Source organism: Myotis yumanensis, unplaced genomic scaffold (genome assembly GCF_028538775.1).
Source record: "Myotis yumanensis isolate MYYU_CA2020_CCGP unplaced genomic scaffold, mMyoYum1.0.hap1 SCAF_8, whole genome shotgun sequence".
NCBI lineage: Eukaryota > Metazoa > Chordata > Mammalia > Chiroptera > Vespertilionidae > Myotis > Myotis yumanensis.
This window is the reverse complement of record NW_027223759.1, coordinates 67,687,701-67,713,731: the sequence shown is the minus strand read 5'-3', so window position 1 is coordinate 67,713,731 and position 26,031 is coordinate 67,687,701. Positions and strand designations below refer to the sequence as shown.

Genomic DNA, 26,031 nt, shown 5'->3' with positions numbered 1-26,031 from the left:
TCCTCACCTTATGAAGGAGGGGGTAAAATAGGTATCCCTGAATTGAAAATTACAGCAGCATCAAAAAGTGAATTAATTGTCCAGGCATTACCACTGCATTCACCTAGTCACCTAAGGTCTAAATCACTGCAGATATCATTCAATGAGAAGGTAAAGACAACAAAAAGTAAACTCTGAGTGCTACTGGGCAGCATAAAAAAAAAAAAAAAGAGGAATGGGGAAAGGCAAGGCATAAAGCTACCTTTATCAGCAAGCATTTCCAAGGGATACTAAGACAATTCATTTAACAAATATTTACTAAGTGCCAGATGTTACACTGATCGCTGAGAACACAAAGATGAAAACAGAGAAAGGGCTGAATTTTTACATGCAATATTTTTAAGTGCAAAGTGTTGACCTATAAATTATTGCTTCCTAAAGTAAGACCAAAAGAACAGCTATAAGGGCCAAAAGAGACTGACTGTCGATACCCAACTCTGAGTCTAAAAGTAGGAAACTGAGCTTGCCTAAATCGGGATTATGTAGGAACTCGCTCCCACGCCTGCTTCTGAATGTTAAAAGGGCTTCCTTTATTTTCACTGACTATAAACTGCTCAGATAGAAAATTTGAGTTCCAGACAATTGAATACATTCCCTGCACTGAGATAAGTTCTATCCATGCACAGGTTGTTTTAGTAATTAAGGTACCAGCTACTCTGCCATCATGAATGAAAAGGGAGGAATTTATTAAAATGGTGTCATATAAAGGTGTTGTACGGGTTATAGTGGATAGTTGTTTGCTTTGTCCGCTGGGGTCAAAATTACAGAAACAGCATGGAAATACAACAAAAGGAGTTCAGGTTAGACACTGGAGGAGTTGTGAGGCACCGATTCACTACCAAGTTACACTGTGATCCATTTCTTCTGAAGATTTTGAAAGAGGTAACCTGCTTTATTTTAAGACAGTTTAGGGCAAAGCAAGCAGATGTAAAGATGAATTCTTAGGGTTTCTTTCAGAGATGCTTTCTCTTCTATGTAACCAACCATGTGCATGTGTATTAAAAAAATATGAAACTGTCACGCTAAGAATTAAAAAAATAATATAACCAAAATGTCATCTAAGATAAAATCTGAGTTATTGTGCCCTTACCCATGAGGCTTTCAAGGACATAATAATTCCTTCTTGTAAATCAACATCAATAATATTAATTATCAAATGACTTGTTTGCCTTATGAATAAATTCAAGTTGCTTATTTTTTTTAGAAAAACTGATATATTAATATGTGACTACTACAATAGCCTTGTTTAAACAATTGTCTTCCCATAGAGTTAAAAAGAAATATATTTTTATTTACTCATGGGATAACATACTCTAACAAAAGCATTGGTACTAATTCATTTTGAGGATTTTCCTTTAACCTTAATAATTGAATATTTTCCACTCAAAGCAACTTTGACAGCTTTACATTGATGCCCTCTTAACAATAACAAACAATTCTATAAAATTAGCTCTAACCGGTTTGGCTCAGTGGATAGAGCGTCAGCCTGCGGACTCAAGGGTCCCAGGTTCGATTCCGGTCAAGGGCATGTACCTTGGTTGCGGGCACATCCCCAGTAAGGAGTGTGCAGGAGGCAGCTGATCGATGTTACTCTCTCATCGATGTTTCTAACTCTCTATCCCTCTCCCTTCCTCTCTGTAAAAAATCAATAAAATATATTTTTTAAAAATTAGTCCATAGCCCCTCACAAATTAAAAATATTACTGTATCCTTTACATGTATAAATGCCAATCATATTAACAAATGTATTTCTCAATATTTATTTATCCATTCATTCATTCAACAAGTACTTATTGAGGGCTAAATGTAAGCACTGTGCTAAGTGTAAAGATACAAAGATGACATAATTACAGTTTCTGTCCTCAGACATAGAAACATAACATTACAATACCAAAACATATCTATTGGGCATCAAAAGGGAACCAAGAGCAAGTTACTATATAAACCAAGTACCCCCAAAGTTCCAAGGTCCAAGCATCTAAGTATGCAAAATAATTGAGGAAGGATAGCAGATAGGATGGCTCACTCAACCCTCATTCCAATTCTCCTTCTCCTCGCCTTCCTCCAAAATAGAGGCTGGAAAGTGAAAGTGTTTTTTATCTCCTAGAGAAAGTGATGTGACACACTTTGGCCAATGAGATGTAGGTGGAAGTCCACTGAGCAGGCATCCCTTTTGAAAGAAAAAGACAAAGCTCCCCATGAAGGAAGGTTTCTAAGCTCCCTTCTTCGTGCTACAAAATAAACACACTTTCTACAGGGACAAAAAAAAAAAAGTCATCTGTGAATTAAGAAGCAAAAGTTATATGCTAAGGATGGTGGAGAAGGATGCTGTTACCTGGATCTCTGAAGGCATCAGTTACCTGTAAACTGCCTCCGGGTTTCTTCTGACATGAAACAATAAAACCCTTACGCATTTAAGTCATAATAGATTTTCTACTTGGAGCCAGAGGCATTTTTACCATTAAAGGAAAGCTACTGAGAAGAGGAGATCTTTGAGTTACACTATCCATGTCTCTTCCTTCTTTGATGTAGGCTGTAATGTAGTCTTTTTTAGCCAGAAGAAATAAAAACAATTTTGAATTTTCATGTCCACAATTATCCTACAATTTTCAGTCGTCTAGATTACTTCAATAAACATGTTCCAATTTCTCTGTGGAAACCCATTTCTTGCATAGTCATTATAAGACTTTTATTTCTTTTCCTAACTGAAACATTCAATCAGCCAAACCTATAAAATAACATTTTTATAGTATGGCATTGGCATAGATAATTCATATATGTAATATAACATACAAATAAATAGCTGAACTTCGGAAAAAAGGGGTAAGAAAACAGAATGGAAAGAGGAAAGAAAGGGAAAAAAACAGCTTATTTGAAAGTATAAAAGTTTTTTTTCCAGTTTTGTGAGCAATTTATAAAGCAGCTGTGTAATAAATGAAGAACCACAAGATAACAATAGTTTTTAATAGAAAGACTCTCCCAACTTGAAATTAGCAATTCTACTTATGAAAATTTTTCAGAGTTAAAAAATATATAGCCAATAAATATATAGCGCCCAATTCACCACTAGCATTATTAAATTATTATAATATCCCACCTATCTCTAGTAAACTCCCTAAAGTAATAATTTTTCTTTATATAAGTTTCTGTTGGACATATTTTGAATGTGTAGGATTCTTGGGATAGTTTCTACAGTACAGTGCTGAAAAGATTCATTAATTTCAATCACCATCAACTCCCTACGCCACATCTACTTTTTCTGCCTTTTTGTTCAAATATATTTCACTGTGGCCATTCAGAGGAAAATTACACATTCCAATAACATTTGAGTTCCTCTCAGTTGCACTTTCAGTGGTTCAGGGTAATGACAGAGTAAAGAAACGTGTTCTTTACAGGCTCTCCTTTTTTTTTTTCATTTTTCATTTGGTAGCATTTCAGCTTCAAATCTCTTGTGCCAGAAAAGCAATGGGTAATGTCTACTGCTCACCCTAACAGTGTCTTACTTTGGAGAGAAGGGGATTGAGAGAAGAAATCACTCCCAATCTCACTTCTTAAAGAGAATCAGCACATGGAATAAACAATTTCTTTGCTTATTTTCCTAAAATAGAATTATGGAACCATAATAAGTAGGGGTGGGGCGAAGGGGGAATAGAATTAGAAAATTTTCAACCATCTTTGAGTGTGAATAGGGGCTAAAGGGGTGAAATTATTGAAAGTCCCAGCCCTAAATTCTCACTGAAATCAGTAAAAAAAATAAAAATAGAAAAGTCCTATATATTCATAAAACCTGGGGTTTATATATATTCCTTGGCATTGTTCATAGGTAGAGGCTTCCTCTGTGAACAAGACAAATGCCACACTCTCTTATCCATGAGACTGACAGAATGGGATAAAGAAGGATAACAAGTGTAGTTAGATAACATAAATGCCCTCATTTTAAAACCAGTATTCAAAGACAACCTACAGTAATCCACAGGAACTCAAAAGAATAATCAGAGAATGACAAGGCTCCTTTGTTTATATCATCTCAACTTCAATTTCATCTGCCGTTATCTCCTCTCAAACACATATTTCTAGGGCCCTTACATGCTATGAAGTCCTTTTTCTCAGGCCCATTTTTGTCTGGTTATCTTTTTAGGTGCACTAAAGATTGAGTTTACAATAAACTGAACAGACAGCGTACAGAAAGCTTTTAGAACTATACCATATGGTCCAGGGAAGGGAACAATCTGGACGATCCCCATTTCAGTCTGCAAGCTCGTCCACCTCTATAACACATTGTACCACTGTAATAAAATATTAAGATGGAAACGTAAAAGTGAAAATGGTCTATCTTTAGCATTACCAGGCAACCGAAAATTTACCGATAAACTTAATAAACATTTACTTTAATTTATATTCTGCAACACCAGGCATACAAACCTAGGCCACTATTCACTAAAAACAATATTTCGGCAGGGATGTGTGTGGGTATTCAACTTATGCTTCAGAAATTTGGAAGGGAAAAAACCCAAAATACTTTTACAAGGGGCATATTGGCAGGAGCTGATGTAACAGATGACACATTCTTGGAAATCAAATAAAAGCAATAGGGAAATACCCATTGTTGCCTGGTGAAGGCCTAATCACATGGACACAGCTGGAACCAATGTAGATCACTCATTAATAAAATGGTATTGTAGTAGCCACTTTTTGATGCATTTCTCTTGCTGCTGTAGCCAAATCTCTGAATCTCTTTGTTTGGTGTTAGTAAGACTGTTTTACTGGGAAATACAAGATTTAGGAGAGTGGTGGTGGGGGGGGGGGGGGACCTGCTCTCATGCTGAAAAGGAGACTAGCTCAAAAAGCTAAATGTCACTTTACCTTGCCATCAACTTACACTCTCAGCAGCTTAAAATATGCAGCGTAAACCTGAAAAGGGGGAACTTGTATGGTACTATGGATAAAAAGTGAGCAGTGTGAGATGCCACGGAAAACATATGAAATATTTGTGAAAGCATTCTACAGAATGATAATATAGATGTCAGGCAGGGGAAATTAAAATGTATCAAAAATGGGAGGGGGGAATCAAACATACACCTTTCATGCAATACTGTCTATGGAAGGAATTTTAACACTGAAGTGTGTACCATATGTGTGAGAGGGGATTACTAATAGTTTTGACCACAGAAACTTAGAAATCACTATTTGTTATTATGTTACCAATATTCGATATCAAACAAGATACTCAAATCACCTACCCGGGAATGTTTTAAATATGTACTGATATTGAAATAAAATTACATATTAGTTAAAATATTAGTTATAATTATAAACATGATAGGTAATGTAAAAAAATAAAATCCTAGTTAATAGAATAAATTTAGTATTTATCCAACTTTGCTGTCAGCCCTTAATAAATTTACTTTTCCATGTTTCTACAAATATAGTGATCATAAATCCTATTGTATAATATCAAACTATAACAATATAATTACTTTGATATGTGTACAGAATTAAACAAAATTGTGGAATTTATTACATACAAAAATGAAAAACTCAACAATATTTACAAAAAAACTGCTCAAACATTACAGGTCTTCAATATATTTCTACAATGCCTCTGTGTATAATTAGAATAAACAAATAAATAGGAAAATTCATGCTGAAATCTCTAAGTCACTGAAAGATATATTCCTGCCACAGAAAAGATAAAGGGTTTCCCTGCAAATAAAAATTATACCACTGGAGAAAATGTATTTATAATAAATAAATAGTACTTAATATAAAATAAACATTATTCTACTTATGTGAACATAAAGGATGAAAGAGTTTTTGGTCTGTATTATCTTTAACCACCAATACTAATATTATCAGACCTTTACAGAGGATTCAAGACAGTCATCCACTTAACTGCACCAAGAAAAAAGAAAAAAACAGTTTCACTGGCATTCCTTCTAAAACATGTTATAATTCTGAAACTTAAAATGTTGACCTAAAGATTTAATTGATGAAACTTAAAGGGATCTCACCTAGAGTCATTTCAGCTGCACTACAGAAAAAGTCACTGGGGAATGGGGGATTGTAGCATTTATTACAGGTGCATCATATACAAAGCAATTTGTTTGTTTTGTTAAACTAATAAGCCAATATGTTGCTGAATCTGTCTTGAGAATGAGAGAAAATAACAGGTGAGTTTATTTAATGCATACATCTGATATACCTGTTTTAAAAACCCTTTAAGGATCTTAAAGCATTTTGTAAATTAAAAATAAATCTCTGGAAAAGCAACTGTTAAATTGCATAAGTTTATGTTCACATACTATATAAATATAGTATTTCCCAGTATATATGGCATATAATACTGTTTTACATTACTAAGTCTAACATGACGTACTATTTGCTTTCTTTTCAATCACATTTGTTGCACTGCTACAAAAATACATGAGTTTTTCCTACCAAAATCATTGAAAATTTTTAAAAATATAAGTCAGTCAAAATAATATCAATCTTCTCCTAAAAAAACATATTCTGCCTATTTAATTATTCTTATTTTGATTGTAAAACACTAATTTTTAACATAGATCACTTGAAAATAAATCATTTATTTTTGCTTAATACAACAGAAAACATTTACATTTTGAGGAACAGTCTATGAAATTTCATAGAATGCTTGCTCATAGTGAAAATTTAGTTTCCTGCGCAAATCATCACCTAAAATCATAATGCTACATTTCCACACACCTTGTAATAGTAGGTCACTAACTATCATTTAGAGAAAGCTATTATTGGGAAAGCTAAAAATACTTCTGTGTTTTATCTTGCATTTTGATTTTTAAAAAATTGTCATGAACATCCTTCTATTTAATGGAAGTTTACCTGGTTATCTAGCAACAGTTATCAGACATTCTAAAGGTGAGTATTCAATTTGTAAAAGATAAACTACCCTGAATTTTAGACAAAAATAGAAAACGATGGCAGACTTTTTGGTCTCAAAAAGAGATCGCTTGGCATTAAAATCCATACAATACAAGGAATGATCATTCAGGAGTCTCTGTTCAACTATTAAGCTGTGAAGCAAGATAGGATGCCACTCAAGCAAAATTACTATGTCAGAATGACCAAAGTTAGAAGGGTTTGCTGAAAACTGTGGCAAAAATGCAAGTGTGAAGGAAATCTCTGAGAGCTGGAAAAGGCAAACCTAGCACAAGCTTCTGTAAGGAACAATGCCACTCACTAACTGTGGGAGTCGGCGGGAGAATGATGATTCTTCTGTGTTCATGATGGTGGTCTTTGTGAAGAAAGAGGAAGGCAAGGGGGAAGAAATGGTACCGGTAGGAAGAAGGAAGGCGGCATGCCTGCCTCTGGTGATGCTGGAAGGGGACACCTCTGCCGAATGAAAACCACCGCCAGAACCAAGCTACACAAAACACGTTGGCTGCCATCCTAGAACAGTGCCAGGCTGGTTTTTATTTCTGTGCTAGGCTCCCTCCATCGAGGCAGTGTGGGATTGTCACTTTGATGCATGTAGAGAACAAAGAATAATAGTGGAGGGGGGACTTTTTTGCCCCTTTAAAGTTAGCTTAGCATTTTGGTTTCTTTGACAGGTTTTGAAAAGACCCAAGAAACAAAAGTTGTGCTGAAGAATGGATCAATAGCCTAAAAAAATTAGTGTGAGTACAATATTGTCAACAGTTTAAAAGCCATGTGAGAGATTAACATTTGAACAAATCAGACTTAAAAGGGGTCCAAGTCACATATGTACAGGTTTAAGAGGCTAGAGACCAAGAAATACATGATTCATAATCATATAATCTTACTTAAATTCTAATATTATAAAATCTTCCCCCCCCCCCCCGAAAAAAAGAACTAATATAAGTATTATAATTATAGGTCACTATTCAGAGACAACTATGTCAGCTGCTATTCTTACCCTGATTTCTCCAAAATGAAATAATCTGATTAAAAGATTATAACATTAGAATCTGAATATTTTATGCCTTTACAAGGAAAGAGGTGATAAATGATCAAAAATGTTTAAAGGATTAAACCACAAATCATCTACAAAGTTGCCACAGACACAAACAGGAAAACCGTCTCTTGTGCCCTATTCAATTCTGTACTAGAGTCAAAGCTAACACAAATGAGAAAGCCAAGTGTGTGCTGTTGCAAACTTCAACTAAATACACTCCCTGAATCTGGTGACTAAAACAGCAATAAGCCATTAGCTCCTAGAGCGGTGGTTCTCAACCTGTGTGTCAAAACCCCTTTGGGGGTCCAACGACCCTTTCACAGGGGTCGCCTAAGACCATCCTGCATATCAGATATTTACATTACGATTCATAACAGTAGCAACATTACAGTTATGAAGTAGCAACGAAAATAATTTTATGGTTGGGTCACAACATGAGGAACTGTATTTAAAGGGCCAGAAGGTTGAGAACCACTGTAATACAGCGTTCATGAAAAGCACCAAAGGCCTACGAGTCTCTTCCTCCTGCACATCTCCACGGAATCCCCTGTTAAAAGAACAGCGAGAACTACACCACTTGCTTCAGATGTTCCACATGGAGGAATGGAGCGTTTATCACCTGAGTTTATCTAATTTCTGAGAAGATGGTCCCCTGTCCAGTTTTGTTCATGGCCACAGATTCTAAATAGCAAGTCACACCCGTGTTGGGAAAGGCGACAGGGGAAGGAGAGAGAGGAAGAAACCAAGAGAGACTAGTGGCCAAATTTCAAACAATGTACATGCTTCTGTTGTTATGCAAATAAGTGCCCCTGCACAACACTTTGGGAGGACAAAATGTGTGGTAAAAGTACAATGCCTAACTCTGGGTGGCAAGGGTAAGTCTAACATATAATCAAAGAATGCATGATTTTGCTCTCACTGTTCTCCTTTTACAGTTCCTTTCTTTCCTCTAGGATACACTGCTGATGCTATGACCACGTGGGACACTGGTAGTTGTAGGCGAGGCATTCATGGATTGCCAAAGTGGTCCAGAGAATGATGTCTGGTTGGCTTTAGTTCAACAAGGAATATGAGGCAAAACTAGGGAGCAAAAAGAATGAAAGGTATAGAAGAAGGTAGCCCATAGCCTGTTTTTTCTGTTTATTAATGATGCAGATTGAAATGGGGGGGAAATCTACAAAAAGCAGCCAAGAGACTGAATTAGAAAGAAAGATGAAAGGAGTTAAATGTGTATAACTTGGCTGACAACCAAGGAACAATATGAGAGCTGTCCACAACTCTCCAAAGTATAGACATAAAAAAAGAAGAGCGGGGAATTTTTATCTACAATGGAAGCGTGACTATATGAAGTAATAATGAGATCAAATAAAAATAAAAAAGTCTGATTTCAAGCAGCACAGGAAGTAACCTGGTAAGACTTAAGAAAAGCTGCTTCCTTCTCTTTAGAAATATTTACCATCTTCCTGACCTGCACGGAAGTGAGGGGTAAATGAGGGGGAATAACCACAGACTGCCAGAGAGGCCTAGACTGATGGAGAAATGAAAACGAAGTATCATTTGCTTACCTGATGATCCAGATATACTGGTGTCTTTCTCTGCATATGTCCAATCTGGCTAGTGCAGAGGTACCTGTGAGATCACGAAGGGCACAGGTAAGTAGTTATCTTCCAAATAAACCCAGCCTGAATTCTGAGTCCTGACCCACGCAAGCGCTCACATGAGTGACCCAGCAGTCTGAGTCCTGGGTATTCCAAGATGGGACAAGAACAGAAATGTTCTGAGTCTTAACTAATAAGAGCTTTTTTCAGTCATCAAGGATTTTCCTAAGTCAATGATAATGTAAAAATATAATAATAATTCAGAGTAGAGGTTCTAAACTGTGGTACGTGGATGGCCTATATGCTCCCGAATGATATGTGTAAAATGTGTGGGTTTGTGTAAATGGATATCTCTCTGTAGAGAAGGTCAATAGTTTGTCAGATTTATGAAAAGGTCCATAATCCAAAGTACTATCAAGAACCTTTGCTGAGGATGGCCTGAAATCTCAGAGGCAGGCTGAAAAGCCTATGGATAATTAGTCCAAGATTAGGGTTTGCACTCCAGGGGAAAAATGGGGGTACACAGATACTTGTAGATCTGAGGCAAATACCTTAAAAACATTACTTTCTGGGAGAACATTCCATCAGCTTTAAACTATCACTTAACTTACACAGCCCTGTAGTCTCAGTTGTGCACAGTGAAGAGAAAAGATGTTACCATATACCCAGGCGTGGATACTGTGACTTTCCTGTTCTGTAAATATTAAAGTCAGAGAACCCTTAAGAATATGAATATTGACAAGGTCAGAACTAACATAGTAACTCAGCCAAAAAGGAGCCTTTATGACAAGCAAAGAGGAGGACCCAGCAAAGCAAAAAGAAATGTGGCTCCCAGACAGTTTACATAGCACCAAATCACAGGATGACCTAACACACCTTTGACAATAATTATTTTAAGCAGTAGCCATAGACTCAGAATAACCCATATTAGAAAGAAACCAGGTCAGAGAACCTTCCAGGCACCAACTCTGAAAAAGACAGGAAAGCATTCACAGCAACAGGGAGAATCCTGAGTGTCATCTTTGAAAAAGGTTAAGAGAGAGAGAAAGGCCAGGAAGACATAAATCAAGTGACGAGGGGGCCTTCTGAGATGGCCTGTTTGAAATAATGATGTAGTACAAGCATGTCAAACTCAAAGGCTAATGCAGGCCAAATAAATGAGGCATGCGGCCCACGGGCCGAGAGTTTGACATGCTAGATGTATTATCTATACATATAAAAGCCTAAGCAACTGTTATGACTGAACGACCAGAACCACAAGAAACAACTGGTCGACCGGTCACTATGACACACACTGACCACCAGGGGGCAGACGCTCAATGCAGGAGCTGCCCCCTGGTGGTCAGTGCACCCCCACAGCAGGAATGTTGCTCAGCCAGAAGCCAGACTCACAGCTGGTGAGCGCAGCTGCGGCAGCAGGATGAGCAGAGCAGTGTGGGCTCCTCCCTGGCCACCTGCTGCTTTGCACACTACTACATCCCTTGAGGGAATTTCAGACTGCCAGTTTCAACCTGATCCCTGGAGGGGGTCCCGGATTGCGAGAAGGCACAGGCCAGGCTGAGGGACCCCACCAGTGCATGAATTCATGCACTGGGCCTCTAGTATTCTACAGAAAAATAGTTAACCTCATGAGCAGCTTCTAGGCACTGTAGACAGTGCTGGGGATTCAGCAGAGAACAAGACACAGTTTGCTCCTGGGAGGGGAGGAAGGATGCAGGGAGATTAGTATATCAGCATCATTTCAGTTATGATACATGAAATAGAGGAAGTAAACAAGATGATGTGACTGAGGCATGGGAGAATGGCCTACATCTATCTAGTACATCACAGTGGTGCTCACTCCAATTCTCAAAGTTAGTCAGGAACTTAGCGAATTGAGACAGAAAAGACCCTTGGGAAAGCTAGTCAAACCTCTTCAGTTCAGAAATGAGGACAAAGTATCACAACCTCATTATCTCCAAACATCAAGATACGCACACCTGGGCTGAGTCATGGCTTTATGATACATGCTCTGCCTTTAGAAGAGAAGCCCAAGAACAAGTAACAGAACAGCATTTCTGATTTTTTTTTTATAAACTGGCCAAGGATATGATGCATTCTGTACCCTTTACAGTTAACACAGAATCATATTCTATCCAAATTCCTGGCAAGTTCCATTCTATTAAAAGAATTTTGTTTTTTGCTTCTACAGACAAATCTGATCAATGTGTGCTATCAAAGAAAGGTGAGGGGAAGCAGGAGGCATGGGCACCAGTCTCCAAGAGGACCCCCAAATCCTCACCTCGTGCAATTCATGCCTGTGCAGTCCCCTCTCCCACTGTATCAGGGTTGGTTTGAAGGAAAAACAATGCCATGAAAGTGATGGTGCCTGACTTCTGAGGCTAGGTCCTAAAAGATACTGCACCTACCCCTTGCTCTTCTCTTTCAGATAACTCTCTCTGGGTGAAGCCAGCTGTTAGGTCATGTGGACATATGCATAGACCTATGGCATGGTCCACGTGGCCTCCTGCCAAACAGCCAGAATCAACTTAACAGCATTATATGGGAGCCATTTACTAAGCAATCATCCAGGCTGCTCAGGTGACTATTGCCCTGGATAACATCTTGACTACAACTCATGAGAGAGATCAAGAGCCAGAATCACCCAGCCTCTACTCTCACCCCTGTCTAGCATGCACTCTAACTTTCTGTATTACAGAGCCTCAAACACTAAAAACTGCATTTCCCCGATGCACCTGCATCAGGCCTTCGGCAGGGGACCCAGGTTCATCTAACCAGAGAAATCCACGTAAGACTTGGAAAGAAGTGAGCAAATCAAGGTGGTAACCCCCTAACAATGAGATCAGATCTTGGTAAGACATTTTGTTCTTCTGACAATCAAGCAGATACTCTATTAAGTGATCCCTAGTATCATCAGTTCCGAGTAGCAAGCGACAGTGGAGTTTTCCACTAGAATAGTAAAACTGGGTGTTTCTCTTGACTTGTGTTGTTCTTAGCTTATTAACAGTCAGGTTGGTTCCTTGGTACTTAAGTTAAGCAGTGAGGAACCTCTCCCTTTTTTTATTAAACTAGCTAGCTGTCTGCAACTTAAACTAGCTGTTGCTTGAATCTAAGAACCCACTCTATCATACACAAATTTTCCTAACTCACAACACATTACCTTTTATTTCATAATGGACCCTCTTCTTTTCCATTGCTAATCTGTCTATGTGTACACTCAATCCTATTCATCATGCCTTTTCTAAAAACTTACTTCATCAGTTTTCTTCTTTTCCCCAACCTCCATCTTTTCCTCTCAGCTGGCTTCTTCTCCTTCACCAATAACACACTTCTTTCAACTCTATGGACTATGCCTGTTAAGTTTCATAAAACAATAATATAGTGTTACTGTCTTCAGTTCAATTTTTGTTCAATGTTCAAACTACCACAATTTGGCTTCCTTGGTCATCACTCTACTGAAATGGTCATTGCTAAGGTTGGCAATAACCAAATAATTGACTATTTTCATTCCTCACACAGCTAGACTGTGCATTTGGCACTCCTACCTGCCAGCCTTTTTGAAACTCTTTTCCATTGCTTTTCAGGGAATGACCACCTTACAACTCTCCTCTGGCCTATGGGTTTTCACTACTTTACCCTGGCTTCTTTTCTAGGAATTCCCTAGGGTTTATCCGTAGGGATATTATGATTTCATTCTGCCCCTGACTTCAAGATTTCAATTACCATCTATATATTCATTGGTCATTCCCAAATCCAAACCTTTTCCCTACCTCTCTTTTCACACTACAAACTTGTAATTTCTATCTACCTATGAGATGCATCTAGTTTTATCAATTATTGTAAAATAAAATAAAAAATCCCTATCTTAAAAAGGATAAATTTATACCCCGCCCAGTGGTGTGGCTCAGTGGTTGAGCGTTGACCTAGGAACCAAGAGGTCATGGTTCGATTTCCCGTCAGGGAACAGGCCCTGGTTGCAAGCTCACTCTTCAGTGTGGGGTGTGCAGGAGGCAGCCGATCAATGATTCTCTCTCATCATTGATGTTTCTATCTCTCTCCCCCTCTCTGTGAAATATATATGTGTATATATATATAATGTAGTTTATACCCTATAGCTGTGCAGTCTAAGACTATGGCCACTAGTCACATGAGCTTACTGGGCACTTGCAATGTGACTAGTCCAAATTGAGATGGGCTGTAAATATAATATACACAATAGATTTTAAAGACAACACAAAAATATGACTGTAAAATACCTTAATAATTTTATATCAATTACATGTTGAAAAGATAATAATTTTGATATATTGAGTTAAGCAAAAAATATAAGCAAAATTAATTAAACATATTTCTTTTTACTTGATTAATGTGGCCACTAGAAAATGTAAAATTATTGCATGATAATTCTATTGAACAGTGCTGCTCTACACACAAAAAAAGGAACAACATGAAAAAATATATATACACTACACTCAACTAACAAGGAAAGGAAAAAAAGAGAATTGTTGTTTTTTCTCTCTCAAGTCACCCTCACATTTAGTCCTGGAATCAAGACTTATAAGGTTCCCTAAATCTCAAAATTATAATGTGAAAAATACTAAATTGTATCCTATACAAATCAAATTTAATCACAAGTATATCACAGAAATACAAATAGCTAACATTTTATATGTGCTATGCAACTATATAACATAACTTAATCATTGCATCTCTGAAGTAGATAATATTGTTACTTCCCACTTAATAAAGTTCAGAAACCTAAGGCAGAAAGAAGTTATGTAACTTGCCCAAAGTCACCTGCTTAGGCCTCACACCCAGGCAACCTAGCTCTAGATCCATACTCTCACTCACTACCATTTACTGATTCAAAAAAAGTAAAATTTTAAAGAACAAAACAGCCTTAGATGGTTCCCAGTATTCTTGAACTTATATTCTCAACTAAGATCAGAAAACATCAAACTACATAAAACCAAGTATGAATACAAATATGAGCTCACAGAAAATGGAAATTTTGAAGCAAAAGTGGGTAGAGCACAAGGATGAAATATTGAAAGACGACACAAAGGAATGTGCTCTGAGCCCAGCAGGTCCAAATGAGAATTCCTCAAGAGCAAGCAAACATTGCTGTGTGAGCACGAAAACTGCACGGGCCTCGAAACATGGCGCACAGAGGCCACAGGGGCAAGTCAGGCCTGATTCAGAACCAGGGAACCTTCCGGAGACTTGCAGGTAATTCTTCACAAAGTAGCAGGGGCAAGTAGGATGTTAGTTCTTGAATTAACTGTAATGTTTCAAAAAAAATTACAGAAATATCTGAATAAGGCTATATGTTTGTGTGTTTGTACATATACATATATACATATATATATATATCTCCTATATTTTTTATGTAATTTAGCATTTTTTAAGAAACTCTAAAATACAATGCTCACAAGGTAAATAAATCAATCAATACATGAGCAAAAAGAAATAGATTAATTTCATATGTTTACATATCTCTAGAAAGAAACACACAAAAAGATGACACTGGTTACATGTATATTTAAAAAGTATTAAGGGACTAGGATATATACAAGAGAAATTTCAAAGCCCTTGAACTTTTTAAATTTGAACCAAGTGAACAAAGCAACTAGTCAAAAGTTTAAAAAAATCTTAAAGAATAAAAATAAAGTGATGCTAAATAGAAAAAGGTATATAAATATATTTACTCATACATATATGCCTGCATAGAGGGAGTGGAGTCCTTGATGGTAAAGGGGTTAGGGACTTCCACCTCCACCCTTGCCCTCTGTACCCCACTGTCCACCAACAGAGATACACAACAGGCACACACAGAGGCCATTTCCATTGCTAGACAATGCTGTTTGGATATTCTCTCTCTAAGCGTCTAAGTGCTTAAAACATCCAAAAAAGACAGACAGAAGTACCTTTAAAGAAAAATGAAGAAGATTCTAAAAGCTATTAATAAGGAAATATATTTCATCATTTTTAAAGTATTGAAGGAGAAAAACTGTTTGGAAGTCAGAGATTCCAAAAGATCAGTGATATAAAGCTTCCACAAAGCTAGACGTCTATTGCATTATTTACTTAACACCTGCAAACCAGATTACCTATAGTCTCCAACCTAAGAGAGCCACCTTGAGTGCTTTATTTTAAACCAGAGGATGTTCTATGACATCTTTCACCTCACTGGCCAGAAGTGATGGTGCTGACGGGGCAGGGGAGTGACTCACTCCTTCCTGGAAGAGTATTCCCTCCAAAAGCTGTAGAGCTCTCAAGAGGCTGGCTTTCCAGAATGATGAGCCAGGCTTCTCTGCTCAGTAACATAGTGAGCCCTTTCCTTTAAACTTCTCACAAGTCAGAACTTTTCACAAAATCTGCACCCAAAATATGGTTTATTCGCACTCATTTCCTTTGTGTTGCCATCATTCATTGTCTTCATTTTTAATGTAGTGGTGTTTTTAGCCACATGAAATGAAATGGAGTCAGTTTTTCTCATCTGTCTCAGCTCTACTCTTCTTCTTCTGGGACCCAACTCATGTGATCCTTTAACAACTCTCTATTTCACACCAAACTGGATATCTCCCTACAGCTTACCAATCTAGCCTCCAGGCATATTTCTTAAATAAAAGCAGTAGATCTTTGTAAATCTGAAATTTGCATACTAAAGGAACAAATCAACTATCAAAAGACTTAGTAGTATAGAATAGTGGCTCACCTCTAAGCAGAGTTTAAAATTCATTTCAATTTATTAATTTTTTTAAGGAAATAGCTATTGCCTTTTTCCCTTTGCAAAATACTGTGTTTAATGGCCCAGTTAAATTAGAGGTGATAGTGTGAAGCAAGTGTTTTAAATTGGTAAATTCTAAACCTTTTAATAAAAGAACATCACTCAGAAGTTTTAATAAGACTCAGCAGGACAGAGAAGAATTAACAGTCTGTAGGTATCAAAAGGGGGTGATAGGCAATGATAACCTTAATCATTTGCGAAGGGATTTATAATTTCACTGCTTAAAGGTTAATGAAATTATGTGGTATTTTGCCCACTCTTATCCAGCAAATGATTTTCATGCCTTAGTTTGTATGTAGTATTTATCAACTGAATCATATAATGGAAGAAATAACTCTTTTTACCAATAAGTTCATTGTATTTCCACTCATGTACCCCGGGGTGCACACTATCATTATCTGTTTTAACCAAAAACTGGTGCCCTAAGACACACACATATAGTTTCTAACAGCATCTCAGAAAAGAGAACAAACTATAATCAGAACTCTAAAAGTACAGGAAGTTGCTAAAATGTTTGCTTTAAAAAAAAAAAAGATACATTTCTTTGTCTAATTTATACTTCAAGTCACCTATTGCTAAATAGTTGTTCCTGCCAACTACTCACATGAAATCCTCCCAAGCAATTGAAGAAGGTATTCAAGACATTACTTGAAACGGAATAGAGAAATGCTAACAATAAACACAAATAATTAGAACAGGCAAAATGATAAAATACTTCAAGGCTACAACAATTGTTTTGTCCCATCACAGGGCAAAACCACACACCCCTATGGCCTTGCTTCACTGAGCACTCAGGAGGTGTTCAAGGCCAGCACTTTGCTTGGTACCCCATTCTAATGGAAAAACAAAACAAAATATAAAACTGGGTTACTAACCCTCCCTCCACAATGTACTGGCTGTATGACTTCTGTTCAGCTCTCTAAACTTCACTTTCCTCACAGGCAAAATACTCAAGTTAGCTAACCTTTGTTACACATGTATTATGTACCAGAGAATGTGTTAATAAGGACTTTACATACATTATATAATTTAATAACAAGTTTATCAAGTAGGTATTAGTATTATTTACACCCCAAAATTATGGAACTTACCCGTGATTTAAAAGCCATTACACAGAATCAGAATTTAAACGCAAGTTTTCAAATTCCAAAATCAATGCTCTTTCCCTATTCCACAAAATATAATTCCTGGTCTGCCCTCCCTCTGTCCCTCTATATCTCCCTTCCTCCCTCTTCTCCTCCCTCCCTTCCTTCCTTCTTTACTTCCTTCCTCTTCCCTCCCGACTTCCCTCCCTCTTTTCTTCCTTCCTATCTGTCTCTGTCTGTCTTTCTCACTTTCTTTGAGAAAAAGCTTACTTTCCTACTATAGAGCTAGAGGTTAACCAGCATGTACAGTTTTCCTGAGTGACTACAAGGTACATAGCATTCTGCCATACATCAGAAAGAAAGGATTAATTTTTTTAAATTTAAAAATAAAGTAATGAAGCTAGATGGAGACACACATTTTGCAAAACATAGGGACGCATATGATTTAGTTCTAAACTGATGAGTCAAAAACAGAAGTAACTCAAAAGTTCATGAAATTGGAGCTCAGAGACCAAGGCATGATGCCAGAAGGAAGTATGGCTTATCCTGAAACGGGGTGAAAAGTCTGTCCTGCACCAGGGAGAAACAGAGTTAGAGAAAATGTGGAAAACAAGCTGAAGTAAGCTAAATGGGTCCAGATCGTGACTTAGAGTAAGAAGAATTTAACTTTACTATAGTAAAAATGTTGATGCACTAATAGTGAAAAGGTAAAGTTAAAATCAAATCATAGTTATTTATTCTTTTTTATTGATTTTTAGAGAGAGGAAGGGGAGAGAAAGGGGGAGAGGAGAGAGAGAAAGAGAGAGAGAGAGAGAGAGAGAGAGAGAGCGAGAAGAAATCTATTTTCCACCTATTTATGCATTCATTGGTTGATTCTTGTGTGTGCCCTGACCGGGTATCAAACTTGCAACCTTGGTGTATCTGGAAGATGCTCTAATCAATTGAACTACCTGGCCAGTGCTCTTAGGTACTTATTCTTGGGGGGGGAGGAGGGACAATCAACCTAGGATTGGCAAGGAGGAAAAGTCATTTCTATTACTAGAAGTGTTATGATCCATTCTTTACTAGTGTTCCATGGGCTATTCACACGCATTGCACAGTATTTTCAATCATTTACTAATCCAACCAACACTGACTGATCACATTGAGTTAGGCACCAAGGATAAAAAGATAAAGAACGTACTGACCTAGTGTACATGAGCATTTATGTAAGAAGCAGAGTGCCAAATGTTTTATGCCGCATGTAAAGAAATCATTAGGAATTCAGAAGGCCACTATAGACAGATCAATTCTTAGGAATGACTTGTGAAATTCCTGAAAGTCAATGAGGCATAAGCTAGGCAAAGTGTTCCACATATAACATGCGAGTACTTTGTTGATACTACCTACCATCACTATCATCAGCTCACAAGTGGAGCAATCCAGCTCCATCCACATTCAGACGTACAGCCAAGAAAGGCAGGCAAACATAAAATCTAGAGGTAAGCTTTTTAACATTCATATTATTCATTTCATTTTTCGCTGAAGGACTAATGAATAACTGCTCAGAAACCCACTGGAAGAGTCTACCTATGCATTAATGAAGGAAAGTGTGAGGCACGGTGGACTGACTGAATTCACTAGCACCTCAAGTTGCCAGTTCTGTCAATGAGAGTCCAATGCTGAGTAATATCTTCTTTAGTTGTACTACAATCTGACAACTCCACAATGCCCATTTGTTTCTAAGAACCAATTTAAGAAGTACGGATATCCGCCATACAATGCTTAACTGATGAGATGCTAGGGTTGTTGTTTTTTCTCAGAATACATGTGAACTGAATTTGCAGTATTAGAAATTATAGCATTTTTCAAACTGAATAGATTTAAGAATCAGTAATATATCTTTTGCAAGGCTGTTTATTAATGACTTATACAAATATAATACAAGAACCAAATCTCAGAGTTAAAAACTACTTGCAAGGTCACCTGGTAAAACACTAGCTTCTATCCACATAGTATCGAGGACACAGATAGTGTTTAAACTAAAATAAGGGCATAAAAGATCTCTAAGTACTTATGTAGTAGATGCCTTTGGCCCCAATATATCCACTTCACATCCACTACTGTATTTCACTAAAATGCATCTCAGCCTTTAATAATATAAACTGTATATGACAATATGGAAGGACTGAAAGGTTGATAATTAAGAGTCGTTCAATTTCAATAAAAAGTAGTTGGTATAAAATCATCTTTTAAAATATTCAGACCATGCCATCCAGATACCCACACGCACTTGGATCTACACACAGTAAAGAACGTGTTTAAACGCACTGAAGCTATACCTGCTGTCAAGAAACAAAAAAGTTGTGAAGGTTGATCAAACACAACGTTGCCTTGAGTGTCATGTTACTGTTTCCCACTAACGCTGTCCTAAAAGTTAACAGTCAATGTAATCCAAGGGTTTCTCTTTATTTCTATATTTAAATCATCACAGGTTTGATCAAGCATGCAAATCCCCATAGGCTCAGGGTTCCCATCAAAATGTCTTACAGGAACATTAAAAATTGAATGGGCGTAAACAACTCCGACAGAGCGCGGCTCATGACAGCATCGCTGTGATCTTTGTGTTTCATGTGCAGCCACACTGGGGAAGCTTGCAAGGGAATATGAGCAACTAATTACTGCCTTTTGCTTGAGGGCAGGTGTGCTGATCTCTACAGGTGTCTCCTCGGCAGTGCTCTGCCCACTGCATCGCCTCTTGAAGATATCCAGGGCAAGGGCTTGCTGAAGCCTTGCAAAACATCTGATAGAATACCAGACAGTTGAATGTTCAGGAAGAAACATGGTGTGACTTCTCCTTAAAAATACCACTTAGGAGAAATAGCAGCTGGAAAGGCTTTAAATCGGTGGTTCTCAACCTTCTGGCCCTTTAAATATAGTTCCTCATGTTGTGACCCAACCATAAAATTATTTTCGTTGCTACTTCATAATTGTAATGTTACTACTGTTATGAATCGTAATGTAAATATCTGATATGCAGGAGGGTCTTAGGCGACCCCTGTGAAAGGGTCGTTCGACCACCAAAGGGGTCGCGACCCACAGGTTGAGAACCGCTGCTTTAAATGGTTTGTGAAAGAACACTATAAGACAGTGTAAAAAGTAATATAAAATCATATCTATCAATCACACACATTAAACATGGATACCAATGTCGTCTGAATGAGTGCAGGAAGTTTTTCAAAGAAAACACTGTTGATTTCTAAACAAGAAATTTAAAAGAAAAATTTAATTAAATAATTATCTTATGTCAGTCGATCCTTTTTTCATTCAGGAAAGACTGTAGCTAGAGCAGGGTATACAATTCTAGAAGATCCAGAAAATTTTTGAGAAATGATCCACGGTGGGAAATTAGCAAACAAAACAGTCATCTGATGAAGGGGAGGTATATATTCCATTTACATATGATGCCATTTGCAGGACTCATGGTCCTTAAATTGTTCCCATAATACTTGGAAAGAAGTATGCTTACTAATGAAGAGACACAAAATCCAGAGGCAAACATCCCCCGTGCCGCCACTTGCTACCTGCATGATCTTGGGCAAGAAATTTGACTTGAGCTTCAATTTCCTCATCTGATGATAAACAAGACCCACCTCATTAAGGGTGTTTTAAAATACTTGAACCAGGGCAAGCATATAGTAAGTGCTCAATAAATTGTAATTAACATTATGAAATTTCTAAAATACAGTAGTCTCTTGTTCTGGTAGAGAACTAGCCAATCAAAAAGTATCTTGAAAAGTTAATATTCATCGGTGCTATGTTATTCAGAACTTTGTAATATGGTGCACATTTTTAAATACAATATATATTGCCTGGCTTTTGAGCAATCAATCAAAAACCACACAAACAACATTTAACCAATTCTTGACTCTTTCTGAATGATCAGTCATCTTAGTGAAAATATTTTATTTTTAATAATACAATTTTGTGGAGGAACTAGTTGTGCTTCATAACAGTGAAGTAGGAGAGTTCTAATAGTATTTCAAACTTCATCTACTTGGGAAAGAATATCTTTCTGGCAATATCAAGGTTAACATTCGTAGGGGATGTATTTGCTCAGAATAAAGAAATGCCTATAAATGATAATGAAAGAATGTTATCAATTATTTTTATTCAAAATTCCCTATTTTAGTGTTTTTCTTTAAACAAATGGAGTTAAGATATTTCAGATCATCATTAATATGAACCATCAGTTATGAAACCAAAACATCACTGGTCTTTAAAAAATTGTTTCAGACTATTCTCAAAGGAACCAAATGGGGGAGAAGGGGAAATTAGAACAAAATGCATACAACAATATATTAAAATAAGAGTATTTTCAAAGTTAAGAATGATTAGACCTATGGGGATGATGAGAATACAATTATTTGAAAGTAATATCCCTCCCACTCTTAGCAGACTGTTACATCTGAGGCTGATTTCTCCAAATGTGGACGCTGCAATAATCTTCTCTTCTCTCTTCCGTTAATTCCTTCTTCCTCCTGCCCATCCTCCAGGCTTCAATGGCATCCCAACCACAATAAATGTTAAGAACTGATCTGTTGTGCTTTAACACAGACCTAATGTGTCACTCCCATATGAAAAGATCTATTTTAATGGGGGTGGGGGTGACAGGCACATAGATAATTAAAGAGGTGTGTGTGAGCACGTGAACGCATGTGTGAATACATGGATGTGTATGCAACACACAAAGTACTAAAAGAGAATAAACCAAAGCTCAATCATTTTGCCTAACATAAGTCAAGGAAGGCTTCATACAACTGGTGACAACTGGATGAACAAGTGCCTACAAAACAGATTCAAAGCTCCAGGCCAGAAGCAACCATTACAGAGCCTCAATCTGCTATGTTCCAACTGCATCCCACACTCTCCTCACATGGATGTCCTCATTTTCTAAACACAGTGGACACTGCTATCAGCTGGCCTCTGTTCGACCCTCTCCCTTGAATCCCTTTTTCATCTTCCCCACCTTGAAAGTTTTAAAAATATGATACCCTCCCACCCAGACGTTCCACTTCTACTTATTTTTCCTATACAGTTAAATCAATGGCATCCAAACCACCATGAATATTAGAAACTGAATCAAAAGACTTTAGACTTTACAACTGTGAGCAGGAAGACAATGTTAATTCAAACATTCTGAAAAAGTGATTTTCAATTTAAAATTTAATTATTCAGGCAACATATCAATCAAGTGAGAAAACTGAGAAAATATATTTTTTTTCTCACACACCCTTTCTTAGGAAAGGTTGAGCATCGAGCTATGAACAAGGAGGCCATGTTAGATTCCTGGTCAGGACACATGCCCAGGTTGCAGGCTTGATCCCCAGTCGGGGACGTGCATGAGGCAGCCAATCAATGACTCTCTCTCATCATTGATATTTCTATCTCTCTCCTCTCTCTCCCTCTCCCTTCCTCTCTGAAATCAATATATATTGATTGAAATATATATATATATATATATATATATATATATATATATATATTTATATATTTTAGAGGTCCAGTGCACAAAAATTTGTGCACTCGAGGGTAGGGAGTCCCTCAGCCTGGCCTGTGCCCTCTCGCAGTCTGGGACCCCTCGGGGGTGACCACTTGCTGGCTTAGGCCTGCTCCCCAGGGGATTGGGCCTAAGATGGCATTCAGACATTCCTCTGGCAGCCCGGCAGCCCTTGGGGGATGCCCACTTGCCAGCAGGGAGCAGACCTAAGCTGCAGTCAGACATCCTTAGCGCTGCTGAGGAGGCAGGAGAGGCTCCCACCACCACTGCTATACTGGCAGCCATCAGCCTGGCTTGTGGCTGAGCAGAGCTCCCCATGTGGGAGCACCCTGACCACCAGAGGGCAGCTCCTGCATTGAGCGTCTGCCCCCTGGTGGTCAGTGTGTGTCATAGTGACCAGTCATTCCCAGTCTTTCTGCTGTTAGGGTTAGTTTGCATATTACCCTTTTACTATATAGGATAGAGGCCTGGTGCACGGGTGGGGGCCAGCTGGTTTGCCCTGAAGGGTGTCCCAGATTAGGGTGGGGGTCCCATTTGGGTGCCTGGCCAGCCTGGATGAGGGGTTGATGGCTGTTTGCAGCTGGTCGCACCCTCTTCAGAGTGGGGTTCCCCACTGGGATGCCTGGCCAGCCTGGATGAGGGGATGATGGCTGTTTGCAGCTGGTCACACCTCCTTCAGGGTGGGGGTCCCCACTGGGGTGCCTGTCCAATCTGGGTGAGGGGCTGAGGACCGTTTTCAGGGTGGTGAGCGAATGAAGCTCCCAACCTCTCCTTTTTTTCTTTTTTTCTTTTATTCTGGGATTTATTTACCTTCTATGGCTGTCACTGGAGCTGAGAGCCGGCTTTAGCTCTGAGGCTGGCTCCAGCTTGAGGCCTCGGCTGCTGAAAGCAGGAATCTAGGGTTTGTTTGGGTTCTATAATTGCAACACTATTTCGGTTCTGCTCGCTCCAGCTCTGACGGCTGAAAGCAGGTACCTGGGTTTTGTTTAGCTTCTATAATTGCAACATAGTTGCTTAGAGTGCAGCTCAGAGGCCGGCAACAGCAGGCAGGGAACCTTGGCTTCCTCCATCACTGGAGCAAGCAAGCCTCCTGTTTGCTTCAGCTGCCTGGCTGCCGGCCGCCATCTTGGTTGGCAGTTAATTTGCATATCGCCCTGATTAGCCAATGGGAAGCGTGTCGGAGGTATGGTTAATTACCATGTTTGTCTATTATTAGATAGGATATATATATAGAGAGAGAGAGAGAGAGAGAGAGAGACAGACAGACAGACTAATAAATGAAGCAGCACAAATTCCATAAACACAATTTTTCTGGGAAAAAGGCAGAAAACTCCACTCATTATAACATGCAAAGAATTTCTAACTCTTTCCTATATAAAGGAACCAAAGTTCAGTCCACTTGATTAAAAGTCATAAAAGAATTCAAAGAGCTCATCTTGGTGGAGCTATTTTCTCTATGATAACAACCACTACTTTTCAGCATGCATTTAGAATAGACCATGTGTGAGTAAGAGGAGCCACAAAGAACAGAAAGGTATGAAGAGCTATTTTATCCACCCTCACTGTCCCATCTTCAGAGGTCTGAGCAGGAGGGCATAAGGACAAGGCAAATAGCCTTCACAGAGCAAGGTTAAATTGTCTTTTGAGTGATAATTATGAAATAAGGAAGAAATTAAATTCTAATGGGATTGGATCTGTAGACTTTTATTTCTCAAATGGTTTATCAACTTTTAAAAGCAAACAAGGAGATAACAGTTTAACTACAAAAGGGTAAAGGATAATTTGCTTTACAACATAATGTGTCATGAGTTAATCTATATATTAACTTCCATACGATACTGATTTACGTTACTACAGAGAGGAGACAAGACAGGAAATCTTAAAACCAAAAATGGTGCATGATCCCAACTGAACTTTATTTTAGCATCTCAAAAATTTTACTACAATAAAACATATTGTTTACTTTACAAAATATCAATTTACCATCCATTTTTAATACCATACCTTCTGCATTTAGCAAAACACACTACTAAGAATTCTAGAAAATACAAACCAATTAACAATATAGAAAGCAGATCAAGTGCCTTAGACCAGAGATGGGGGTGGGGATCGGGGGGAGGTTGATGTCAAGAGGGCACAAGGGAACTTGCCGGGTGACAGAAATGCTCAGAATCATAGCAGTGGTCATAGTTACACACCTGTATGCTTTTGTCAAAGTTCATCACATTGTTCACTAAAATGGGTACAACTTATTATAAGTAAATTATACCTCAATAAAACTGAAATAATAATATATTCATAACAGTTGGTCATGGCTGACAATCATTCCAATTACCTAAAGACTTTTTCTTTTCTTTTTTTTTAAATTGATTTTAGAGAGAAAGGAAGGGAGAAATATCGATCTGAGAGAGAAACATCAATCGGCTGCCTTCCATATGCTCCCCGACTGGGGATCAAACTTGCAACCCAGGTATATGCCCTGACCAGGAATCGAACCAGTGACCCTTCGGTGCTGACGCTCAGCCAACTGAGCCACACCAGCCAGGGCTTACCTGAAGACTTTTATTGCAAATTTATTGTTTCTCACACAAAAGTTTAAAGATACCATCAGTAGAAACCAGCAAAGTGCTAGCAATAGTTTCCAGTTATCAGTCATCATAACTTTAATGGGTTCAATGCACTGCCATCTACACTGTACTTGACACATATTACTTTATATTACTTTAAATTTTTTTCTCCTGCATTAGGCTTTAAGTAAAAAAAAAAAAAAAAAAAGTGCCATTTATAAGCATCTTCCAAAATCTAGCTCAATTCACTTCATAAACTAAAGTGTTTATATACATTGATTTCCACCATAAAAAATTTCAAACAAGTAATTATGTCTTAACACTAAACAAGCAATCATTTTTTAAAAAAAATATATATAATAATAGCTATAATGATTCCTCATACTGGACAATGTTACTTTAGAAGATTAATAGACTTTTCATAGTCATATTTAAATAATTATTTCATGTTTGAAAAAGTGA

The 26,031-nt window shown here is 37.8% G+C and overlaps 1 protein-coding gene across 9 annotated transcripts in view; it reads right to left on the bottom strand.

Annotated features, from left to right (window-relative positions):
- Positions 1 to 26,031, bottom strand: part of GTDC1 (glycosyltransferase like domain containing 1) — a 368,964-nt gene that overhangs the window by 276,654 nt on the left and 66,279 nt on the right. For 6 of the 9 annotated variants that reach the window (XM_070423063.1, XM_070423059.1, XM_070423065.1 and 3 more), the window contains exon 2: positions 9,556 to 9,619. The exons of 1 other annotated variant lie outside the window; for it this stretch is intronic. The gene's annotated coding sequence lies outside the window, so the exon portion shown is untranslated. Of the gene's footprint in view, positions 1 to 7,255; positions 7,299 to 9,555; positions 9,620 to 12,841; positions 12,944 to 26,031 lie in introns of those variants that run through there. 2 more of the 9 variants (XM_070423062.1, XM_070423068.1) reach the window with 2 other exon arrangements.